The sequence below is a fragment of the Oncorhynchus clarkii genome, chromosome 24, assembly GCF_045791955.1.
Source record: "Oncorhynchus clarkii lewisi isolate Uvic-CL-2024 chromosome 24, UVic_Ocla_1.0, whole genome shotgun sequence".
NCBI lineage: Eukaryota > Metazoa > Chordata > Actinopteri > Salmoniformes > Salmonidae > Oncorhynchus > Oncorhynchus clarkii.
The window spans coordinates 38,188,915-38,213,268 of record NC_092170.1 but is presented as its reverse complement, the minus strand read 5'-3'; the positions used below and the strand labels follow the sequence as shown (position 1 = coordinate 38,213,268).

Below are 24,354 nucleotides of genomic sequence, written 5' to 3'. Positions count from 1 at the left end.
CACAAAGTCAGGAGAATTTCACCATCAGGGCTGCCATTAAGGGAGGTAAGGTGGGTTTGTTGTTATGGATTCCATCTTGGAGTAGTGTTCTGACTCATATGAAAGGAGAAGAGACGACACTATTCAACAAGATGATTGTCCCCTGCCTTTACCCAAAGACATAATCAACATGAAACACTCTGTGGGAAATAGAGAAATAAGAGAGAAAAATAGAGAAATAAGAGAGAAAAAGAGAGAAATAAGAGAAAAAGAGAGAAATAAGAGAGAAAAAGAGGGAGATATTGAGAGAGAAAGAGAGAGATATGGAGAGAGGAGTAGAAAGAGAGATATGGAGAGAGAAAGAGAGAGATGGAGAGAGGAGTAGAAAGAGAGATATGGAGAGAGAAAGAGAGAGATATGGAGAGAGGAGTAGAAAGAGAGATATGGAGAGAGAAAGAGAGAGATATGGAGAGGAAAAGAGAGAGATATCGAGAGAGAAAGAGAGAGATATGGAGAGAGAAAGAGAGAGATATGGAGAGGGAAAGAGAGAGATATGGAGAGAGGAGTAGAAAGAGAGATATGGAGAGAGAAAGAGAGAGATATGGAGAGAAAAAGAGAGAGATATGGAGAGAAAGAGAGAGATATGGAGAGAGAAAGAGAAAGATATGGAGAGGGAAAGAGAGAGATATGGAGAGAGAAAGAGAGATATGGAGAGAGAAAGAGAGAGATATGGAGAGAAAAAGAGAGAGATATGGAGAGAAAGAGAGAGATATGGAGAGAGAAAGAGAAAGATATGGAGAGAGAAAGAGAAAGATATGGAGAGAAAAAGAGAGAGATATGGAGAGAAAGAGAGAGATATGGAGAGAGGAGTAGAAAGAGAGATATGGAGAGAGAAAGAGAGAGATATGGAGAGAAAAAGAGAGAGATATGGAGAGAGAAAGAGAGATATGGAGAGAGAAAGAGAGAGATATGGAGAGAAAAAGAGAGAGATATGGAGAGAAAGAGAGAGATATGGAGAGAGGAGTAGAAAGAGAGATATGGAGAGAGAAAGAGAGAGATATGGAGAGAGGAGTAGAAAGAGAGATGGAGAGAGAAAGAGAGAGATATGGAGAGGGAAAGAGAGAGATGGAGAGAGAAATAGAGAGAAAGAGAGAGAGAAAGAGAGAGGAATGGAGAGAGAAAGAGATATGGAGAGAGAAAGAGAGAGATATGGAGAGAGATATGGAGAGAGAAAGAGAGATATGGAGAGAGAAAGAGAGATATGGAGAGAGAAAAAGAGAGATATGGAGAGAGAAAGAGAGAGGAATAGAGAGAGAAAGAGAGAGGAATGGAGAGAGAAAGAGATATGGAGAGAGAAAGAGAGAGATATGGAGAGAGAAAGAGAGAGATATGGAGAGAGGAGTAGAAAGAGAGATATGGAGAGAGAAAGAGAGAGATATGGAGAGGGAAAGAGAGAAAGAGAGAGGAATAGAGAGAGAAAGAGAGAGGAATGGAGAGAGAAAGAGATATGGAGAGAGAAAGAGAGAGATATGGAGAGAGATATGGAGAGAGAAAGAGAGAGAGAAAGAGAGAGGAATGGAGAGAGAAAGAGAGATATGGAGAGAGAAAGAGAGAGGAATGGAGAGAGAAAGAGAGAGGAATGGAGAGAGAAAGAGAGAGGAATGGAGAGAGAAAGAGAGAGATATGGAGAGAGAAAGAGAGAGATATGGAGAGAGAAAGAGAGAGAGAAAGAGAGAGGAATAGAGAGAGAAATAAAGAGAGAAATAAACCACCTTTACCATCCACAGATTTTATGCAAGTAAAGTTGTACTGTATCAAAACAATCACGACAGCTGTGATGGAAACAGGACGTTTCCATCGGTATAAATGCCGACATATAATTCCTTCACTCGACATGGTGTGATCTTTTTGTGTCCATAAAATTAATTATGTGAGAAATGGCGATTCATGTGTAAATATTGATATAAAACAAACATAATATCGAAGTTAACTTGGAGCCATCATGATGATACACTACGTATACAAAAGTATGTGGACACCCATTTAAATGACTGGATTCGGCTATTTCAGCCACACTCCTTGCTGACAGTGTATAACATCGAGCACACCGCCATGCAATCTCCATAGACAAACATTGGCAACAGAATGGCCTTACTGAAGAGCTCAGTGACTTTCTGTGTTTGGCGGATGCCAGGATCTCGCTACCTGCCCGAATGCATAGTTCCAACTGTAAAGTTTGGTGTATTAAAAGATTCATACAATTACACGATGGTATAATTAGGTCCTAAGAATTTGTTCTTAAACTGACTCGCCTGGTTAAATAAAGTTTAAATAAAATAAAACAATTCTCAAACACATTTCCACCCCTCTTTACATGTAATTCCTCATCCATTCTCCTTCATTCACATACAACATAAACCCTATGCATTTACACAACCCATTTTCCCCCACCCTCCCATTCATATTCACCCCCTCCTTCACACTCCCATTCATATGAACAGACACCCACTTACACCCAGCTCACACCCTCTCACCCACACACCCTCTCACCCACACACCCTCTCGCCCTCTCACCCACACACCCTCTCACCCACACACCCTCTCACCCACACACCCTCTCGCCCTCTCACCCACACACCCTCTCACCCACACACCCCTCACCCACACACCCTCTCACCCACACACCCTCTCACCCACACACCCTCACACCCTCTCACCCACACACCCTCTCACCCACACACCCTCTCACCCACACACCCTCTCACCCACACACCCTCTCACCCACACACCCTCTCACCCACACACCCTCTCACCCACACACCCTCTCACTCACACACCCCTCTCACCCTCTCACCCACACACCCTCTCACCCACACGCCCTCTCACCCACACACCCCTCTCACCCTCTCACCCACACACCCTCTCACCTTCTCACCCACATGCCCTCTCACCCACACACCCTCTCACCTTCTCACCCACACACCCTCTCACCCACACACCCTCTCACCCACACACCCTCTCGCCCTCTCACCCACACACCCTCTCGCCCACACGCCCTCTCACCCACACACCCTCTCACCTTCTCACCCACACACCCTCTCACCCACACACCCTCTCACCTTCCCACCCACACACCCTCTCACCCACACACCCTCTCGCCCACACGCCCTCTCACCCACACACCCCTCTCACCTTCTCACCCACACACCCTCTCACCCACACACCCTCTCACCCTCTCACCCACACACCCTCTCACCCACACGCCCTCTCACCCACACACCCTCTCACCCACACGCCCTCTCACCCACACACCCTCTCACCCTCTCACCTTCTCACCCACACACCCTCTCACCCACACACCTTCTCACCCACACACCTTCTCACCCACACACCCTCTCACCCACACGCCCTCTCACCCACACACCCTCTCACCCTCTCACCTTCTCACCCACACACCCTCTCACCCACACACCCTCTCACCCACACACCCTCTCACCCACACACCCTCTCTCCCACACACATCTATAGAACAATTACTGACATGATGAACGATGTTTGACAAATACAAATATTCTCGCTCTTATCATCATGTGGACTTCCTGTATCCGCCAGCTGTTGGCTGAAAACACACATATCAAGACCATTTTACACAACAGTTTGAGACAAAACTATTGTCAGAGAGTTGAAAATGTGAAGGAAACACACTGAACAATACCTTTTTATTTGGTACCTGAAAAGTCATGTGATTTTTTTTTTTATTGTGTCCCCTACGTCATCACACACTGGTTTATAATCTGCAACACGTCTGTTTAGTGGAAACACACCTTCGGAGGGAGAAAATAGCATTTTAGTCTTTATAGGGATTTTTGAATATTCACGTGAAAATATGTCACCAATTGAATGGAAACCTGGCTGATGAAGAGAGAAATGTCCTGTCCTCCAGCCTGCTGTCTTTACTTCATAATGTCCTGTCCTCCAGCCTGCTGTCTTTACTTCATAATGTCCTCCAGCCTGCTGTCTTTACTTCATAATGTCCTCCAGTCTGCTGTCTTTACTTCATAATGTCCTGTCCTCCAGCCTGCTGTCTTTACTTCATAATGTCCTCCAGCCTGCTGTCTTTACTTCATAATGTCCTGTCCTCCAGCCTGCTGTCTTTACTTCATAATGTCCTGTCCTCTAGCCTGCTGTCTTTACTTCATAATGTCCTGTCCTCCAGCCTGCTGTCTTTACTTCATAATGTCCTGTCCTCCAGCCTGCTGTCTTTACTTCATAATGTCCTCCAGCCTGCTGTCCATAATGTCCTCCAGCCTGCTGTCTTTACTTCATAATGTCCTCCAGCCTGCTGTCTTTACTTCATAATGTCCTCCATCCTGCTGTCTTTACTTCATAACGTCCTCCAGTCTGCTGTCTTTACTTCATAATGTCCTCCAGCCTGCTGTCTTTACTTCATAATGTCCTCCAGCCTGCTGTCTCCACTTCATAATGTCCTGTCCTCCAGCCTGCTGTCTCCATTTCATAATGTCCTCCAGCCTGCTGTCTTTACTTCATAATGTCCTCTAGCCTGCTGTCTCCACTTCATAATGTCCTGTCCTCCAGCCTGCTGTCTCCACTTCATAATGTCTTCCAGGCCTGCTGTCTCCACTTCATAATGTCCTGTCCTCCAGCCTGCTGTCTCTACTTCATAATGTCCTGTCCTCCAGCATGCTGTCTCCACTTCATAATGTCCTGTCCTCCAGCCTGCTGTCTCCACTTCATAATGTCCTGTCCTCCAGCCTGCTGTCTCCACTTCATAATGTCCTCTCCTCCAGCCTGCTGTCTCCACTTCATAATGTATTCCAGGCCTGCTGTCTCCACTTCATAATGTCCTGTCCTCCAGCCTGCTGTCTCTACTTCATAATGTCCTGTCCTCCAGCATGCTGTCTTCACTTCATAATGTACTGTCCTCCAGCCTGCTGTCTCCACTCCATAATGTCCTCCAGCCTGCTGTCTCCACTTCATAATGTCCTCCAGCCTGCTGTCTCCACTTCATAATGTCCTCCAGCCTGCTGTCTCTACTTCATAATGTTCTCCAGCCTGCTGTCTCCACTTCATAATGTCCTCCAGCCTGCTGTCTCCACTTCATAATGTCCTGTCCTCCAGCCTGCAGTCTCCATTTCATAATGTCCTCCAGCCTGCTATCTCCACTTCATAATGTCCGGTCCTCCAGCCTGCTGTCTCCATTTCATAATGTCCTCCAGCCTGCTGTCTCCACTTCATAATGTCCTCCAGCCTGCTGTCTCCACTTCATAATGTCCTCCAGCCTGCTGTATCCACTTCATAATGTCCTCCAGCCTGCTGTCTCTACTTCATAATGTCCTCCAGCCTGCTGTATCCACTTCATAATGTCCTCCAGCCTGCTGTCTCCACTTCATAATGTCCTGTCCTCCAGCCTGCTGTCTCTACTTCATAATGTCCTCCAGCCTGCTGTCTCCACTTCATTATGTCCTCCAGCCTGCTGTCTCTACTTCATAATGTCCTCCAGCCTGCTGTCTCTACTTCATAATGTCCTCCAGCCTGCTGTCTCTACTTCATAATGTCCTGTCATCCAGCCTGCTGTCTCCACTTCATAATGTCCTCCAGCCTGCTGTCTGCACTTCGTAATATCCTGTCCTCCAGCCTGCTGTCTCCACTTCATAATGTCCTGTCCTCCAGCCTGCTGTCTCCACTTCATAATGTCCTCCAGCCTGCTGTCTCCACTTCATAATGTCCTGTCCTCCAGCCTGCTGTCTCCACTTCATAATGTCCTGTCCTCCAGCCTGCTGTCTCCACTTCATAATGTCCTCCAGCCTGCTGTCTCTACTTCATAATGTCCTCCAGCCTGCTGTCTCTACTTCATAATGCCCTGTCCTCCAGCCTGCTGTCTCCACTTCATAATGTCCTGTCCTCCAGCCTGCTGTCTCCACTTCATAATGTCCTGTCCTCCAGCCTGCTGTCTCCACTTCATAATGTCCTCCAGCCTGCTGTCTCCACTTCATAATGTCCTGTCCTCCAGCCTGCTGTCTCCACTTCATAATGTCCTGTCCTCCAGCCTGCTGTCTCCACTTCATAATGTCCTGTCCTCCAGCATGCTGTCTCCACTTCATAATGTCCTCCAGCCTGCTTTCTCCACTTCATAATGTCCTCCAGCCTGCTGTCTCCACTTCATAATGTCCTGTCCTCCAGCCTGCGGTCTCCACTTCATAATGCCCTGTCCTCCAGCCTGTTGTCTCCACTTCATAATGTCCTGTCCTCCAGCCTGCTGTCTCCACTTCACAATGGCCTGTCCTCCAGCCTGCTGCCTCCACTTCATAATGTCCTGTCCTCCAGCCTGCTGTCTCCACTTCATAATGTCCTCCAGCCTGCTGTCTCCACTTCATAATGTCCTGTCCTCCAGCCTGCTGTCTCCACTTCATAATGTCCTGTCCTCCAGCCTGCTGTCTCCACTTCATAATGTCCTGTCCTCCAGCCTGCTGTCTCCACTTCATAATGTCCTGTCCTCCAGCCTGCTGTCTCCACTTCATAATGTCCTCCAGCCTGCTGTCTCCACTTCATAATATCCTCCAGCCTGCTGTCTCCACTTCATAATGTCCTCCAGCCAGCTGTCTCTACTTCATAATGTCCTGTCCTCCAGCCTGCTGTCTCTACTTCATAATGTCCTCCAGCCTGCTGTCTCTACTTCATAATGCCCTGTCCTCCAGCCTGCTGTCTCCACTTCATAATGTCCTGTCCTCCAGCCTGCTGTCTCCACTTCATAATGTCCTGTCCTCCAGCCTGCTTTCTCCACTTCATAATGTCCTCCAGCCTGCTGTCTCCACTTCATAATGTCCTGTCCTCCAGCCTGCGGTCTCCACTTCATAATGTCCTGTCCTCCAGCCTGTTGTCTCCACTTCATAATGTCCTGTCCTCCAGCCTGCTGTCTCCACTTCATAATGTCCTGTCCTCCAGCCTGCTGTCTCCACTTCATAATGTCCTCCAGCCTGCTGTCTCCACTTCATAATGTCCTGTCCTCCAGCCTGCTGTCTCCACTTCATAATGTCCTGTCCTCCAGCCTGCTGTCTCCACTTCATAATGTCCTGTCCTCCAGCCTGCTGTCTCCACTTCATAATGTCCTGTCCTCCAGCCTGCTGTCTCCACTTCATAATGTCCTCCAGCCTGCTGTCTCTACTTCATAATGTCCTCCAGCCTGCTGTCTCTACTTCATAATGTCCTCCAGCCTGCTGTCTCTACTTCATAATGCCCTGTCCTCCAGCCTGCTGTCTCCACTTCATAATGTCCTGTCCTCCAGCCTGCTGTCTCCACTTCATAATGTCCTCCAGCCTGCTGTCTCAACTTCATAATGTCCTGTCCTCCAGCCTGCTGTCTCAACTTCATAATGTCCTGTCCTCCAGCCTGCTGTCTCCATTTCATAATGTCCTCCAGCCTGCTGTCTGCACTTCGTAATATCCTGTCCTCCAGCCTGCTGTCTCCACTTCATAATGTCATGTCCTCCAGCCTGCTGTCTCCACTTCATAATGTCCTCCAGTCTGCTGTCTCCACTTCATAATGTCCTGTCCTCCAGCCTGCTGTCTCCACTTCATAATGTCCTGTCCTCCAGCCTGCTGTCTCCACTTCATAATGTCCTGTCCTCCAGCCTGCTGTCTCCACTTCATAATGTCCTCCAGCCTGCTTTCTCCACTTCATAATGTCCTCCAGCCTGCTGTCTCCACTTCATAATGTCCTGTCCTCCAGCCTGCGGTCTCCACTTCATAATGCCCTGTCCTCCAGCCTGTTGTCTCCACTTCATAATGTCCTGTCCTCCAGCCTGCTGTCTCCACTTCATAATGTCCTGTCCTCCAGCCTGCTGTCTCCACTTCATAATGTCCTGTCCTCCAGCCTGCTGTCTCCACTTCATAATGTCCTCCAGCCTGCTGTCTCCATTTCATAATGTCCTGTCCTCCAGCCTGCTGTCTCCACTTCATAATGTCCTCCAGCCTGCTGTCTCCATTTCATAATGTCCTGTCCTCCAGCCTGCTGTCTCCACTTCATAATGTCCTGTCCTCCAGCCTGCTGTCTCCACTTCATAATGTCCTGTCCTCCAGCCTGCTGTCTCCACTTCATAATGTCCTGTCCTCCAGCCTGCTGTCTCCACTTCATAATGTCCTCCAGCCTGCTGTCTCCACTTCATAATGTCCCCCAGCCTGCTGTCTCCACTTCATAATGTCCTCCAGCCTGCTGTCTCTACTTCATAATGTCCTCCAGCCTGCTGTCTCTACTTCATAATGTCCTCCAGCCTGCTGTCTCTACTTCATAATGCCCTGTCCTCCAGCCTGCTGTCTCCACTTCATAATGTCCTGTCCTCCAGCCTGCTGTCTCCACTTCATAATGTCCTGTCCTCCAGCCTGCTGTCTCTACTTCATAATGTCCTGTCCTCCAGCCTGCTGTCTCCACTTCATAATGTCCTGTCCTCCAGCCTGCTGCCTCCACTTCATAATGTCCTGTCTTCCAGCCTGCTGTCTCCACTTCATAATGTCCTGTCCTCCAGCCTGCTGTCTCAACTTCATAATGACATTCATATTCTAAACACACACACACTCAGGCAGTGTCAATGCGACATGAGAATAACAATCAGTCTGCTGGATACAGAAAGCTGATTTGTTCTACTCTCTCACTCCCCTTCCCCCATCTCTTCATCCATTTCTCAATCAAAGGAATGAACTACATCTCTCTCTCTCTCTCTCTCTCTCTCTCTCTCGCTCTCTCTCTCTCTCTCAGATTGCTGTGCGCCATGAAGAACTGTGCCATCCACAGTTCTTCATTCTGATGAGAAGGGGATTCAGATTGGGAGAGGTTTTATACATTCAGATTGGGAGAGGTTTTATACATTCAGATTGGGAGAGGTTTTATACATTCAGATTGGGAGAGGTTTTATACATTCAGATTGGGAGAGGTTTTATACATTCAGATTGGGAGAGGTTTTATACATTCAGATTGGGAGAGGTTTTATACATTCAGATTGGGAGAGGTTTTATACATTCAGATTGGGAGAGGTTTTATACATTCATTTGTACCAATTTATCACCTATCTGTTTCAGATCCAACACTGTGTCCTGGGAGAGGACTGTGGGACTGATCCTATTGTTATCTCCCTCCCTCCCTCCCTCCCTCCCTCCCTCCCTCCCTCCCTCCCTCCCTCCCTCCCTCCCTCCCTCCCTCCCTCCCCCTCCCTCCCTCCCTCCCTCCCTCCCTCTCTCTCCCTCTCTCCCTCCCTCCCTCCTCCCTCTCTCTCTCTCTCTCTCCCTCCCTCCCTCCCTCCCTCCCTCCCTCCCTCCCTCCCTCCCTCCCTCCCCTCAACAACACACTACAGAGAACAGTGACATCTCTGAAACTATAGCTCCTCTTCATAATAGAACAGAATCGTCTCCACTCCTCCATTTCACTCCCTCCTTTCCCTCCCTCCCTCTGACTACCCCCAACTCCCCTGTATTGAACAAGTGATGAAGAGACTACCTGACAACAGCTTCGTCCACTGATACAGAACAAGAACAAAACATCCTTCTTTCCCCTTCTCCTTTACCCAGCCTTCTCTCCCCCTACCCTGTCACGCCGTGTCCCCCAGCCTTCTCTCTCCCTACCCTGTCACGCCGTGTCCCCAGCCTTCTCTCCCCCTACCCTGTCATGCCGTGTCCCCCAGCCTTCTCTCCCCCTACCCTGTCACACCGTGTCCCCCAGCCTTCTCTCCCCCTACCCTGTCATGCCGTGTCCCCCAGCCTTCTCTCCCCCTACCCTGTCACACCGTGTCCCCAGCCTTCTCTCCCCCTACCCTGTCATGCCGTGTCCCCCAGCCTTCTCTCCCCCTACCCTGTCACACCGTGTCCCCAGCCTTCTCTCATGCCGTGTCCCCCAGCCTTCTCTCCCCCTACCCTGTCACGCCATCTCCCCCAGCCTTCTCTCTCCCTACCCTGTCATGCCGTGTCCCCCAGCCTTCTCTCCCCCCTACCCTGTCACGCCGTGTCCCCCAGCCTTCTCTCTCCCCCTACCCTGTCACGCCGTGTCCCCCAGCCTTCTCTCTCCCTACCCTGTCACGCCGTGTCCCCCAGCCTTCTCTCTCTCCCTACCCTGTCATGCCGTGTCCCCCAGCCTTCTCTCCCCCTACCCTGTCACGCCGTGTCCCCAGCCTTCTCTCTCCCTACCCTGTCACGCCGTGTCCCCCAGCCTTCTCTCCCCCTACCCTGTCATGCCGTGTCCTCCAGCCTTCTCTCTCCCTACCCTGTCACGCCGTGTCCCCCAGCCTTCTCTCCCCCTACCCTGTCACGCCGTGTCCCCCAGCCTTCTCTCCCCCTACCCTGTCACGCTATGTCCCCCAGCCTTCTCTACCCCTACCCTGTCACGCCATGTCCCCCAGCCTTCTCTCTCCCCCTACTCTGTCACGCCGTGTCCCCCAGCCTTCTCTCCCCCTACCCTGTCGCGCCGTGTCCCCCAGCCTTCTCTCACCCTACCCTGTCATGCCGTGTCCCCCAGCCTTCTCTCCCCCTACCCTGTCACGCCGTGTCCCCCAGCCTTCTCTCCCCCTACCCTGTCACGCCATGTCCATCAGCCTTCTCTACCCCTACCCTGTCACGCCATGTCCCCCAGCCTTCTCTCTCCCCCTACTCTGTCACGCCGTGTCCCCCAGCCTTCTCTCCCCCTACCCTGTCGCGCCGTGTCCCCCAGCCTTCTCTCCCCCTACCCTGTCACACCGTGTCCCCAGCCTTTTCTCCCCCTACCCTGTCACGCCGTGTCCCCCAGCCTTCTCTCCCCCTACCCTGTCACATCGTGTCCCCCAGCCTTCTCTCCCCCTACCCTGTCACACCGTGTCCCCCAGCCTTCTCTCCCCCTACCCTGTCACACCGTGTCCCCAGCCTTCTCTCCCCCTACCCTGTCACGTCGTGTCCCTCAGCCTTCTCTCCCCCTACCCTGTCACGCCATGTTCCCCAGCCTTATCTCTCCCCCTACTCTGTCACGCCGTGTCCCCCAGCCTTCTCTCCCCCTACCCTGTCGCGCCGTGTCCCCCAGCCTTCTCTCACCCTACCCTGTCATGCCGTGTCCCCCAGCCTTCTCTCACCCTACCCTGTCACGCCGTGGCCCCAGCCTTCTCTCCCCCTACCCTGTCACACCGTGTCCCCCAGCCTTATCTCTCCCTACCCTGTCATGCCTTGTCCCCCAGCCTTCTCTCCCCCTACCCTGTCACGCCGTGTCCCCCAGCCTTCTCTCCCCCTACCCTGTCACACTGTGTCCCCCAGCCTTCTCTCCCCCTACCCTGTCACACCGTGTCCCCCAGCCTTCTCTCACCCTACCCTGTCACGCCGTGTCCCCAGCCAAAATCATACTCAGTTAATCTCAGACCAGCCTAACAGTCTAAAACAACCACCCAAATCCTGCCTCCGGTGCTGCCCTTCCCTCTCATATCCCTTCACACAGACAGAAACAAACACACAGACAGACAGACGGACGGACGGACAGGCAGGCAGACAGGGACTCTAAGCTAAAATCTGACTTGACAACAGGACAATCCCTGATCTCAGCTCATCCCAAGCTCTGAAAGACCTGCGTTAAGAACAACCAACAACAAAACAGTCTCTCTATCCTTTCATGTAAAAACCACCTGCCTGGTATACTGTAGGGCAGGGCATCCCAAAGGTTTTCACTTGGGGCCCTTCTTCCAGCATTGGGGAACATGTTGTCATGAGGTATTTTCTTGAAATTCTATACATCTTGCCATGTCTAATATGTATCCATGTGATATTTGAGTGACAAAAAAAAGACAACACTATCTATGGGCTAAAAACCCAAAATAAAAAAAAGCGTTAGCTGACATGGCTAGTTGATCTCTCTAAGGTACGTAATTACTAACATGACAAGAGGTACTGATGACACACTACCCAATTTCAAAACGGCACCTTGAGAATTCTACGATTTCAACGTTCAAGAGTAAGTTTAAAACCGGACTGAGTTGGTCTCCCAGTTTGGGTACCTCTGCTGTAGGGAAAACAGGGAATGAATAGCAGGTAACCTATTGCTGCTGCAGCCTGCTAGAATCATTCCCAGGTGGCTCTCCCGCTTGTTTGTAACTTGAATCAAGTGTCATAAATCCCATAGCGCACTCTGCCCATACCACAGGGGTTAACTGAGGTCAACCACTTATTAAGCCCTGTTAACAGACAGAGACATAGAGAGAGAGACAGAGAGAGAGAGACAGAGAGAAGAAGAGAGAGGGTTGGGAGAGACATTGCAGGGAGAGAGATAGAGGGAGAGATATTGTGGGTCTTCAGAAAGAGTTGGCACTCAGATGGAGGATGAGAGAGAGAGAGAGAGACAGAGAGAGAGAGAAATACAGAGGGAGGAGAGGATGGAGAGAGAGAGAGAGAGAGACAGCAGGATGCACGTTAACTACAGCTACCCTCCAAACAGGGAAAGAAGGGCTGACGTGGAGCCAAAGTTACCACACACCCCTTACACAGCAAAACAGCACCGCCTTAACGCTTGACCCCTTTCCACACACGCACGCACGCACGCGCGCGCACACACACACACACACACACACACACACACACACACACACACACACAGGGAGCGCACTTCAGAGATTTAAGCTGTAATTGGATCGGTTTCTATTTAGGGTCCGTGAGTGAAGTTAATGACTGGAGGCCATTTTAAAATGTACTAAATACTTAACAGATTAAATGTACTGAAGACAAAAGAGACTAAATGTACAAGAGACTAAATGTACTAGAGACTAAATCTACTGAAGAGACTAAATCTACTGAAGAGACTAAATGTACTAGAGACTAAATGTACTAGAGACTAAATCTACTGAAGAGACTAAATGTACCAAAGAGACTAAATGTACTAGAGACTAAATGTACTAGAGACTAAATCTACTGAAGAGACTAAATGTACCAAAGAGACTAAATGTACTAGAGACTAAATGTACTAGAGACTAAATCGACTGAAGAGACTAAATCTACTGAAGAGACTAAATGTACCAAAGAGACTAAATGTACTAGAGACTAAATGTACTAGAGACTAAATCTACTGAAGAGACTAAATGTACTGAAGAGACTAAAATGTACTAGAGACTAAATGTACTAGAGACTAAATGTACTAGAGACTAAATGTACTAGAGACTAAATGTACAAGAGACTAAATGTACAAGAGACTAAAATGTACTAGAGACTAAAATGTACTAGAGACTAAATGTACTAGAGACTAATGGTACTAGAGACTAAATGTACTGAAGAGACTAAATGTACTAGAGACTAAATGTACTAGAGACTAAATGTACTGAAGAGACTAAAATATACTAGAGACTAAATGTACTAGAGACTAAATGTACTGAAGAGACTAAATGTACTGAAGAGACTAAAATGTACTAGAGACTAAATGTACTAGAGACTAAATGTACTAGAGACTAAAGGTACTAGAGACTAAAGGTACTAGAGACTAAATGTACTAGAGACTAAATGTACAAGAGACTAAAATGTACTAGAGACTAAAATGTACTAGAGACTAAATGTACTAGAGACTAATGGTACTAGAGACTAAATGTACTGAAGAGACTAAATGTACTAGAGACTAAATGTACTAGAGACTAAATGTACTGAAGAGACTAAAATATACTAGAGACTAAATGTACTAGAGACTAAATGTACTGAAGAGACTAAATGTACTAGAGACTAAATGTACTGAAGAGACTAAATGTACTGAAGAGACTAAATGTACTGAAGAGACTAAAATGTACTAGAGACTAAATGTACTAGAGACTAAATGTACTAGAGACTAAATGTACTGAAGAGACTAAATGCACTGAAGAGACTAAAATGTACTAGAGACTAAATGTACTAGAGACTAAATGTACTGAAGAGACTAAAATGTGCTAGAGACTAAATGTACTGAAGAGACTAAATGTACTAGAGACCAAATGTACTGAAGAGACTAAATGTACTGAAGATACTAAAATGTACTAGAGACTAAATGTACTAGAGACTAAATGTACTAGAGACTAAATGTACTAGAGACTAATTTTACTGAAGAGACTAAAAATGTACTAGAGACTAAAAGTACTGAATAGACTAAAATGTACTAGAGACTAAATGTACTGAAGAGACAAAATGCACTAGAGAGACTAAATGCACTAGAGACTAAAATGTACTAAATACTAAATGCACTAGAGAGACTAAATGTACTGAAGAGACTAAAATGTACTAAATACTAAATGTACTAGAGAGACTAAATGCACTAGAGAGACTAAAATGTACTAGAGACTAAAATGTACTATATACTAAATGTACTAGAGAGACTAAATGCACTAGAAAGACTAATATGTACTAGAGACTAAATGTACTAAATACTAAAATGTACTAGGAGAGGACAGGAGGAGGAGCGGAGGAGGAGAGGAGGAGGAGAGGAGGAGGAGAGGACAGGAGGAGGAGAGGACAGGAGGAGGAGAGGACAGGAGGAGGAGGACAGGAGGAGGAGAGGAGGATGAGAGGACAGGAGGAGGAGAGGACAGGAGGAGGAGAGGACAGGAGGAGAGGACAGGAGGAGGAGAGGAGGAGGAGAGGACAGGAGGAGGAGAGGACAGGAGGAGAGGACAGGAGGAGGAGAGGACAGGAGGAGAGGACAGGAGGAGGAGAGGACAGGAGGAGAGGACAGGAGGAGGAGAGGACAGGAGGAGAGGAGAGGACAGGAGGAGAGGACAGGAGGAGAGGACAGGAGGAGGAGAGGACAGAAGGAGAGGACAGGAGGAGGAGAGGACAGGAGGAGAGGACAGGAGGAGGAGAGGACAGGAGGAGGAGAGGACAGGAGGAGAGGACAGGAGGAGAGGAGGAGAGGACAGGAGGAGGAGAGGACATGAGGAGAGGACAGGAAGAGGAGCGGACAGGAGGAGGAGAGGACAGGAGAAGAGGACAGGAAGCAGAGAGAGAACGGTTTTAAAAGAGGAAGGGATAGAGACGTATGGAGGGATGGAAAGAGAGAGAGTAACAGAGACATGTACGCACAATGTAAGATGTGCAATGTTCTGATCATAATGGACAAGAGCTGTCTCTATCACTGACGTCCCTTGCATTTAATATGTGTGTGTTGGGTAAGCACTGTAGGTGTGAGGGAGAGAGAGAGAGGTGGTGAGGATCTGTCTCTATCAGCAGCCCACCCACCCCAGAGAGCAAAGCCAGCCACCAGCAGATCACTACCAATGCTGAGGACAGTGTCATAACACAGGGCTGTGGACTAGATAAAGGCTGTGTGGGAGAATGTCTATAGTTACAGTATTGCATATGTGTGTGTTGGGATGTATGGTGAAATCTACCACATCATTACAGTTGAATATCTATGATATGGTTACTGTACTTGTAACATCCAGGGGTACTTTATGTAGGAGTATAATCCCTGGTGGAGTCTTAAACATCAACAACGGTCCATCATCTCCCCTCTGTATTGACTCTATCAATATTAATCTATTCTCTCTCTTATCTTTGTCCCTATCTCTTAGTCAATGGCAGGCTCTCTCATCTTCCCCTTTCTACATGTCATTCATTTAGCAGAGGCTCTTATCCAGAGCGATTTACAGTATTGAGTCCATACAATTTTCATACTTTTTCTTCATACAGGTCCCCCTCGGGAATCGAACCAGCAGCCCAGGAGTTACAAACGCCGTGCTCTACCAACTGAGCTACAAGGGACATTCTCTCGCTCACATATCTCATTCCCCCCCCTTTCTCTCTCTGAGACGATAAACAAATCCCTTGTGGATTGTAAAGGACAAACTGCTGTTCGACTCCCTCTGTGTGTGTGTGTGTGTGTGTGTGTGTGTGTGTGTGTGTGTATTCCAATATGGCAGCCACTACTGAGTATATATGCCCCTATGTATCCAAATCACATCCTCAATCTCCCTTCCAGTGCATTAACATACAACTGCAGCCCTAATGTATTCCTACCAGTGGACTCAGAGATGCTGTTGTTCCATAAATGTTGTTCCAGACGTTTGTACCTGCCGTGACCTTCTGCTGTGGTCTCTCTCGTGGCAATGCTTGATTTTTTCATGCATTTCCATTGGCTTGAACCTTAATAACCCAGGTAACCTTTAATAACCCAGGCAACCTTAATAACCCAGGAAATCGTTAATAACCCAGGTAACCGTTAATAACCCGGGTAACCTTAATAACCCGGGTAACCTTTAATAACCCAGGAAACAGTTAATAACCCAGGTAACCTTTAATAACCCAGGTAACCTTAATAACCAGGGTAACCGTTAATAACCCGGGTAACCTTAATAACCCGGGTAACCTTTAATAACCCAGGAAACCGTTAAAAACCCAGGTAACCTTTAATAACCCAGGTAACCTTAATAACCAGGGTAACTGTTAATAACCCAGGCAACCTTAATAACCCGGGTAACCTTTAATAACCCAGGAAACCGTTAATAACCCAGGTAACCTTTAATAACCCAGGTAACCTTAATAACCCGGGTAACTGTTAATAACCCAGGTAACCTTAACCCGGGTAACCTTAATAACCCGGGTAACCTTTAATAACCCAGGTAACCTTTAATAACCCAGGTAACCATTAATAACCCGGGTAACCGTTAATAACCCAGGTAACCGTTAATAACCCAGGTAACCTTTAATAACCCAGGTAACCGTTAATAACCCAGGTAACCGTTAATCATAGGATTAATAACAACATATGGTTGTGTGCTTCTTTTGTTTCATAGAAGAGAATAATACAATTACGTTTCCTTTGGGTTTGGTGGAGGTGGTATAGGTTTAGTGAACTAATTGATTTTGAAGTAACAGGTTCCTCTTGATAATTTGCATTATCATTGTCATTCAATGATGACAACCAAAATGTGTTATGGAAAAATGTGTAGAATAGAATTATTAATACAAATATATATATATATATATATATATATATACAAAAAATGTGTTGAAATGCAGGAAGTTAGCTGTGTTTTCCAAAAACAATCATGTTGGACTGGGCGTGTTGTGCCAAGGTGGGAATTCAACCTTTTCATTATAACATTTACTTGAGAAAAGGAATTTAAAGTCAATACTAGGCGTAATCCATTTCAAGGACATTAGAGACCCACAATATTGTAAGTGTCTGTGTGTCCTCAACTGAAAAACAATCCCCTCATTGGCTATCGATGATGCTACTGCCTTTAGTGGACAGATCAGCATCTTTAGGTTGTTAGACTCAGTACAGACAACATTCTCATAAAACACTAAGTGACATCAATTATTCCTTGTGGTCGCCTAGTAACTTCATCTTTGCCATGGCAATAAACCGCACCTCTATAATGTGAAAACATGAACATATCACATAAACTATGATAACATCCCCCAATCTTCAAATCTAAACGTGAAAATGGCCGCAATCAAACCATTGATGTATAACTGATATACACACAATGCATTGAACATATTTCTACGTATTTTATAATATTGTTAATGTGCCTTACCGAGCAGTGTCAGGTAGGTAATGTAGAAATACTGTCCTGTGTCGTGCGTCGCCTCGCTGGTTCTCTTCACCGCCGCAGCAGGTCGCTCGCGGAGCTAAATATTTTCGCTCTTGTCCCGCCCTCTCCACACGCTGATTGGTCCTTCACTGCGCTTCCTGAAACACAATGCACACTTTTTATTTCAGTAGCTGTTGTTGTTACATTTTTATATGTCCGGAATCGAGTTTGTCTACGAGAGATTGAGTTTTTGTATTTTATTATTTTTTCCAAAATAAGTCTGTTCAAGCTTTAGCTGCTTGGTGTAGAACGCCCCTTGAGTGCTTGAACAACTTGGGAGTTGTCGTTTTTATATTTACCGTGCCTTTGCCACTGCCATAATGGGGGATGTCAATAAAAACTACAACTAACATTCAGTTTGGTGGCCAGCTGATTGGTGTTTACTCGGAAAACCCTCGTCCCCTTTGGCTAGCCAGTTTTGATCATGCAGAAAACTTTGAATTAGAAAATAAAATACACCACTAGCTAGCCACGTCAACTGAGCCCTACTTCGCTATAAATAAGCAATCTACCACTTCTGTCTACTGTAAACAGGTATGTAGCTAAAGGCGGCGTTGCTATTTCACCAACTAACGTTAGCGAATCGTTTTTGTTTAGCTAGCTAAGATAGTTAACGTTACAGTACCTGTTTGGCTAGTTAGTAATTTAGGGTATTCACGCACCTAGATACCCACCTGGGCGATGATTCAAACTGAATATAGTAACTAGCTAACTGATCATGAGAAATTCCCCTCGTCGTTATTAGAGGATGTCTAGCTTGTTGGTGATCATAGCTAACTGTGTGTTGGTCGATTTGTAGCTAATCATTTCCATAATTGTCCTAATCAACGTAACTGTATAAACTAACGTTAGTTAGATAATCTTAGTTGTGTAACTTCAATGATCCACGTTTCTGGCACTGCCAGTGGCAGGTGACCCCCAACCTCCTAACCGAGGTAAATTTGGTATTATATTCACATATTCAACAGACATTCGCCAAATACCATTAAAAGCGGTATAAATCAGTAACTAATTCACCGTTTGTCACAGAAACATCAAACTAAGTATAATTGATTCTATACATGTCTAGCACACTTTTACAATCTTTGTTTTGAGTAAAAAAATCCAGTTTTGACTTGGTAGAAACACATAAATTCTAAAATATTGCATTTTAAAGATGAAGAAATCAATATCTAATTCAGTGATTGTCGCAGGAAAAAAGTGAAAATGTATTTATTTGCAATAACTTTAAAGAAATATTAATGTCAAGTGAAATTTGTTCTATATGAAGTTACACAATGTTTATGTAGTTGTACAATGTTTACAATCTTAAATTGTATGCCAAATCAATATTTGCATTTTTAGTGCAACACTTCCACATTTTAAACTAGTTACAAGGCACAACAGTCATTTATTTGTATGTCTCTAATTTAACATAAAAGAGGCCCCTTACAATCATTTTCAAGTCATTTTTGTCATCCCCAGACAAGCTGAATTGCACCATTTCCTGAGGTAATAGATTCAACAGTTCAACACTTATAGCCAAATGTTTAATACCCTGGATATTCCCAGAACACATTGTGGAAAGTCTATAGATTCAGTGGTCACCTTATTAGGTACAACCCCCTATGCATCTGGAGCAGCGTGAATTCAGAACTGTTGATGAACCTGGGAAAGGAGATAAGACTGTTCAAGTTAAGTCCAGTTGGAGTTTGTTACACTCAGTACAAGTTTGGGAACTTTTCTGAGTTACAAAACACCATCACAGACTGTGCTGTCATTTTGCACATTCTAAAGTTCAAACAAACAGTAACAGAATACCTGAATACTTCTCTGCAAGCTTTAGTGTCTAGCAAGCCAAAACCACGGGACTTGGTGTATGTAGGAGCAATTTATTTTCGTGAATAGGGTGGTGAACCTAATAAAGTGGCAACTGAGTGTAGATATCACAAACAACTCATTTTGAGCAGTGTCTGTCTGTCTCATACGTTTGATCAATGGGTTTAATGGTAAATCTGATCCCCAAGGTCATCATAGGCTCACTTGGATATATGGAGTTGAAGGTAAAGGAATGATTATGAAACTGGTACTTTAAAACACTGGCAGAAGTCTTTCATCCACATAATATATGTATTTTAAAGTATAAATACCCTTCTAAGACCACTGTCTTTCTGGACGTTTTAAAAGGTTTGCAAATAGTTCTTTCTGCAAGGAATGTGAATTGAAAGGGATATGGTAATACCTATGTAGGTGATGTAGTTTCTACATTGGTATAATGTGTAGTAGTTGCACACCTCCCTGCTGAATTAAGCGATCGAAACGAGCAGGGACCTTAATGTTACCTGAATTTGTCCGTTAGAAACTCTCGTGTTTGGACTAATGATTACACTGCAGTTGTCATCAAACGGTGACCTCACTATAATGAAATGTCATGAGTAGTTGGAAATGCAATTAGCTCATTTGTGGCAGAGTGTAACGTTACTCAAGTCAAGACACTAATCAAGGAGGAGGCTGTATGGGGTAGCTGCAGTACACGGGGGTGGTACTGGTGGATGGGAGTTATGGCTAGAGACATCTGTTGTTTTGTAACTGCTGTACATTTCTCCACAGCAACTGGCCTATCGGACCAGTCAGCCGTCCAGACGCCTTGCTTTATGTGACAAATGACTCTCGTGGACATTTTAAATGAGGTTTTAACGGCCTGTAAATAAAACCTGTTCATTTTACAACGTGATGATGCACGACTGCCTGTAATGTCTCGGCAGATGTATAGCTTGGTCTTTTGTATCAAAACAGTTAGACAACTGAGGTCGTTGAAAGTGACGATGTCATGTTCTGCAGGTCCAGTAGCCCGGCTAATCAGCAGTAGCGTTGTCCAGATGACAGGTAATGGAGAGAAGCATCGCATCAGATAAGAAAGAACATGTCCAATAATTTTTCCTTTCCGCTATTGTCCCCCACTCTTCACTGCTGGGTGGAATGTTTCTAGTCTCAGTATGGTGCCCTTAGGCTGCTATCAAGTCCTTTCAAATCAGAGGCCTTGAAGGAAATGTGTCAAGCTTGTGGTGAGATTATTGGGACATGGCCTAAGGAGTCTCAGCACTGAGACTGTCTCAAAGGAATACATGGGGATGCTGACCTGAGAGCAGTGCTCAGAGCTATGGTTTTTATCAACGCCCTCTGAAGACACTGCCTGCCTAGCCAGAAATAGAACTGGGGAAAAGGGGCTGGACGGAACCAAAGCAAAGAGAGTAAATCTCAAAGCCCCCCTCTATCTTACCTGCCTAACCACTTTTACCTAATTTAGCGCCACCTGGTGCCCTAACCAAAATACAGGGGGTGGTCCGCCCAGGTCTTACCTAGTGTGCCTAGACAGTGAATATACTACGGGTATATGTATGTCCGCGGGCCTCTTGCCTAAGCACTCCCTAGGTGCCTTCCCCTTCTCCCCTGGGAACAAATGAAACAGAATATTAAACAATTTCACAAACAAACTAAGAAACAAAGGACATCAAATAAGCTCTACCTGAGCAACAAACTCACAGAACATACCAACTGCTACCAACAACGAACTCCCAGCAAAATCAACCTCAAGCAAAATCTCTGCAATGACCTCCCAGCAAATCTCTCTAACAAAACTCTGCAATGACCTCCCAGCAAATCTCTCTCAGCAAATCAACCTCCAGCAAAATCTCTCTACAATGACCTCCCAGCAAATCTCTCTAGCAAAACTCTGCAATGACCTCCCAGCAAATCTCTCTAGCAAAACTCTGCAATGACCTCCCAGCAAATCTCTCTCAGCAAATCAACCTCCAGCAAAATCTCTCTGCAATGACCTCCCAGCAAATCTCTCAGCTGAACAGAACACTGGCTTTTATATAGCTTCAGAATGAATGTGTAACTGGAAACAGCTGTGTCTTGACGAGGGGGCGGGGTCAGCTCTCCAATTAGCCCTGGAGTCGACCAATCAGCTGCTTGAGGGATTTCAGGAAGCCATTTCCTGAAATAAAACACATGCAAATACACAAACTACAACACATAAACTGGGGAACGTAACAGCGGCCAAGGGTGATGTCATGCAGTACATCATTCTGCTGAATGTTTCAGTCAGAGGAGGAGGAAAGAGAATCGTAGCTTGCCTGCTCGGTAACACCAGGGGTACCAGCATTTCCGTTGACTGGCAATTCTGGTCTTTTGTCCCCCAAAAAATGAAGAAATGTTATAAATGAAACTGTTGCCGGCCAAAAAGACCCGGAGGAAAAATCCCATTGCAAAATAATGCTTTTTATTCATTGATGGAAATACCTTTTATTTAAATGCTTATCGGTTGATAGGTTCATTTTCATATTTTAGTGGAATTTAAATTGGGCTGTGTGTATTTTCGTTAGTCATTATGTATCTTATTTATCCAACACAACTATCACACGTGTACAGCATACAGAGCCTGTTCTGAGAGGGGTTTCTCCTGCTGCTCCTCAGCCGGTTGCTGCTGGAGGAAAACGTGTTTTAGAGACTGACAGACAGGGTCTGGTGGTGCAGTTCTCCCTGTCAGACTGACAGACAGGGTCTGGTGGTGCAGTTCTTCCTGTCAGACTGACATACAGGGTCTGGTGGTGCAGTTCTTCCTGTCAGACTGACAGACAGGGTCTGGTGGTGCAGTTCTTCCTGTCAGACTGACAGACAGGGTCTGGTGGTGCAGTTTTCCCTGTCAGACTGACATGCAGGGTCTGGTGGTGCAGTTCTTCCTGTCAGACTGACAGACAGGGTCTGGTGGTGCAGTTCTTCCTGTCAGACTGACAGACAGGGTCTGGTGGTGCAGTTCTTCCTGTCAGACTGACAGACAGGGTCTGGTGGTGCAGTTCTCCCTGTCAGACTGACATGCAGGGTCTGGTGGTGCAGTTCTTCCTGTCAGACTGACAGACAGGGTCTGGTGGTGCAGTTCTTCCTGTCAGACTGACAGACAGGGTCTGGTGGTGCAGTTCTTCCTGTCAGACTGACAGACAGGGTCTGGTGGTGCAGTTCTTCCTGTCAGACTGACAGACAGGGTCTGGTGGTGCAGTTCTCCCTGTCAGACTGACAGACAGGGTCTGGTGGTGCAGTTCTCCCTGCCAGACTGACATGCAGGGTCTGGTGGTGCAGTTCTTCCTGTCAGACTGACAGACAGGGTCTGGTGGTGCAGTTCTTCCTGTCAGACTGACAGACAGGGTCTGGTGGTGCAGTTCTTCCTGTCAGACTGACAGACAGGGTCGGGTGGTGCAGTTCTTTCTGTCAGACTGACAGACAGGGTCTGGTGGTGCAGTTCTTCCTGTCAGACTGACAGACAGGGTCTGGTGGTGCAGTTCTTCCTGTCAGACTGACAGACAGGGTCTGGTGGTGCAGTTCTTCCTGTCAGACTGACAGACAGGGTGTGGTGGTGCAGTTCTCCCTGTCAGACTGACAGACAGGGTCTGGTGGTGCAGTTCTCCCTTTCAGAGTAACCAACAGAGGACTTGGAAAACATAACTACTGTAGAAATGATTATTTTGTGAGTAACCTATTTTATCTTCCCCCCCTTCAGAATACAGGTTTTCATACTGAGAAAAGGGTGGAGGGACAGCCTCTATTTTTACCAAAACTCTCAGCTGTAGGGACATTTCATTTGGTGACTATGGGTCTGTTGATCATCATGCCATTCTGTTTAGATATCAGCCTCCGCCCACCAGTGCTGACCATAACCCTGTATAGCCCAACAAAACACTGCCCCACTTCCTTTACTGATTTCTCTCAACTATTGTCCTTGAGAACTGTGATACAATCATTGTGTTTGGTGATTTTAATATTCATGTTGACAAAGAGACTGACCATTGATTTTCTGAATCTTTTGAATTCTATGGACTTTATCCAACATGTTACTGGGCCCACACATGACCACGGTACTCTGGACCTGGTTATTACCGAAGGGGCTTTCTACTGGGCCCACACATGACCACGGTACCCTGGACCTGGTTATTACCAAGGGGCTTTCTACTGGGCCCACACATGACCACGGTACTCTGGACCTGGTTATTACTGAAGGGGCTTTCTACTGGGCCCACACATGACCACGGTACTCTGGACCTGGTTATTACCGAAGGGGCTTTCTACTGGGCCCACACATGACCACGGTACTCTGGACCTGGTTATTACCGAAGGGGCTTTCTACTGGGCCCATCCATAACCACGGCCATATTCTGGACCTGGTTATTACCCAAGGGGCTTTCTACTGGGCCCACACATGACCACGGTACTCTGGACCTGGTTATTACCGAAGGGGCTTTCTACTGGGCCCACACATGACCACGGTACTCTGGACCTGGTTATTACCGAAGGGGCTTTCTACTGGGCCCACACATGACCACGCTACTCTGGACCTGGTTATTACCGAAGGGGCTTTCTACTGGGCCCACACATGACCACGGTACTCTGGACCTGGTTATTACCGAAGGGGCTTTCTACTGGGCCCATCCATAACCACGGCCATATTCTGGACCTGGTTATTACCCAAGGGGCTTTCTACTGGACCTGGTTATTACCAAGGGGCTTTCTACTGGACCTGGTTATTGCCAAGGGGCTTTCTACTGGACCTGGTTATTGCCAAGAGGCTTTCTACTGGACCTGGTTATTACCAAGGGGCTTTCTACTGGACCTGGTTATTACCAAGGGGCTTTCTACTGGACCTGGTTATTACCAAGGGGCTTTCTACTGGACCTGGTTACTACCAAGGGGCTTTCTACTGAACCTGGTTATTACCAAGGGGCTTTCTACTGGACCTGGTTATTACCCAAGGGGCTTTCTACTGGACCTGGTTATTACCAAGGGGCTTT

General features: G+C 46.7%; 2 protein-coding genes across 2 annotated transcripts in view; one reads left to right on the top strand and one right to left on the bottom strand.

The window, feature by feature from the left end:
* The window catches only part of LOC139383054 (neuroserpin-like), a 49,876-nt gene extending 32,312 nt beyond the window's left edge, over positions 1 to 17,564 (bottom strand). Inside the window, exon 1 of the mRNA XM_071127357.1 lies at positions 17,477 to 17,564. The gene's annotated coding sequence lies outside the window, so the exon portion shown is untranslated. The remainder of the gene's footprint in view (positions 1 to 17,476) is intronic.
* Positions 17,565 to 17,961: 397 nt separating this feature from the next.
* Positions 17,962 to 24,354, top strand: part of LOC139382515 (programmed cell death protein 10-like) — a 57,907-nt gene continuing 51,514 nt past the window's right edge. The window contains exon 1 of the mRNA XM_071126607.1: positions 17,962 to 18,067. The gene's annotated coding sequence lies outside the window, so the exon portion shown is untranslated. The remainder of the gene's footprint in view (positions 18,068 to 24,354) is intronic.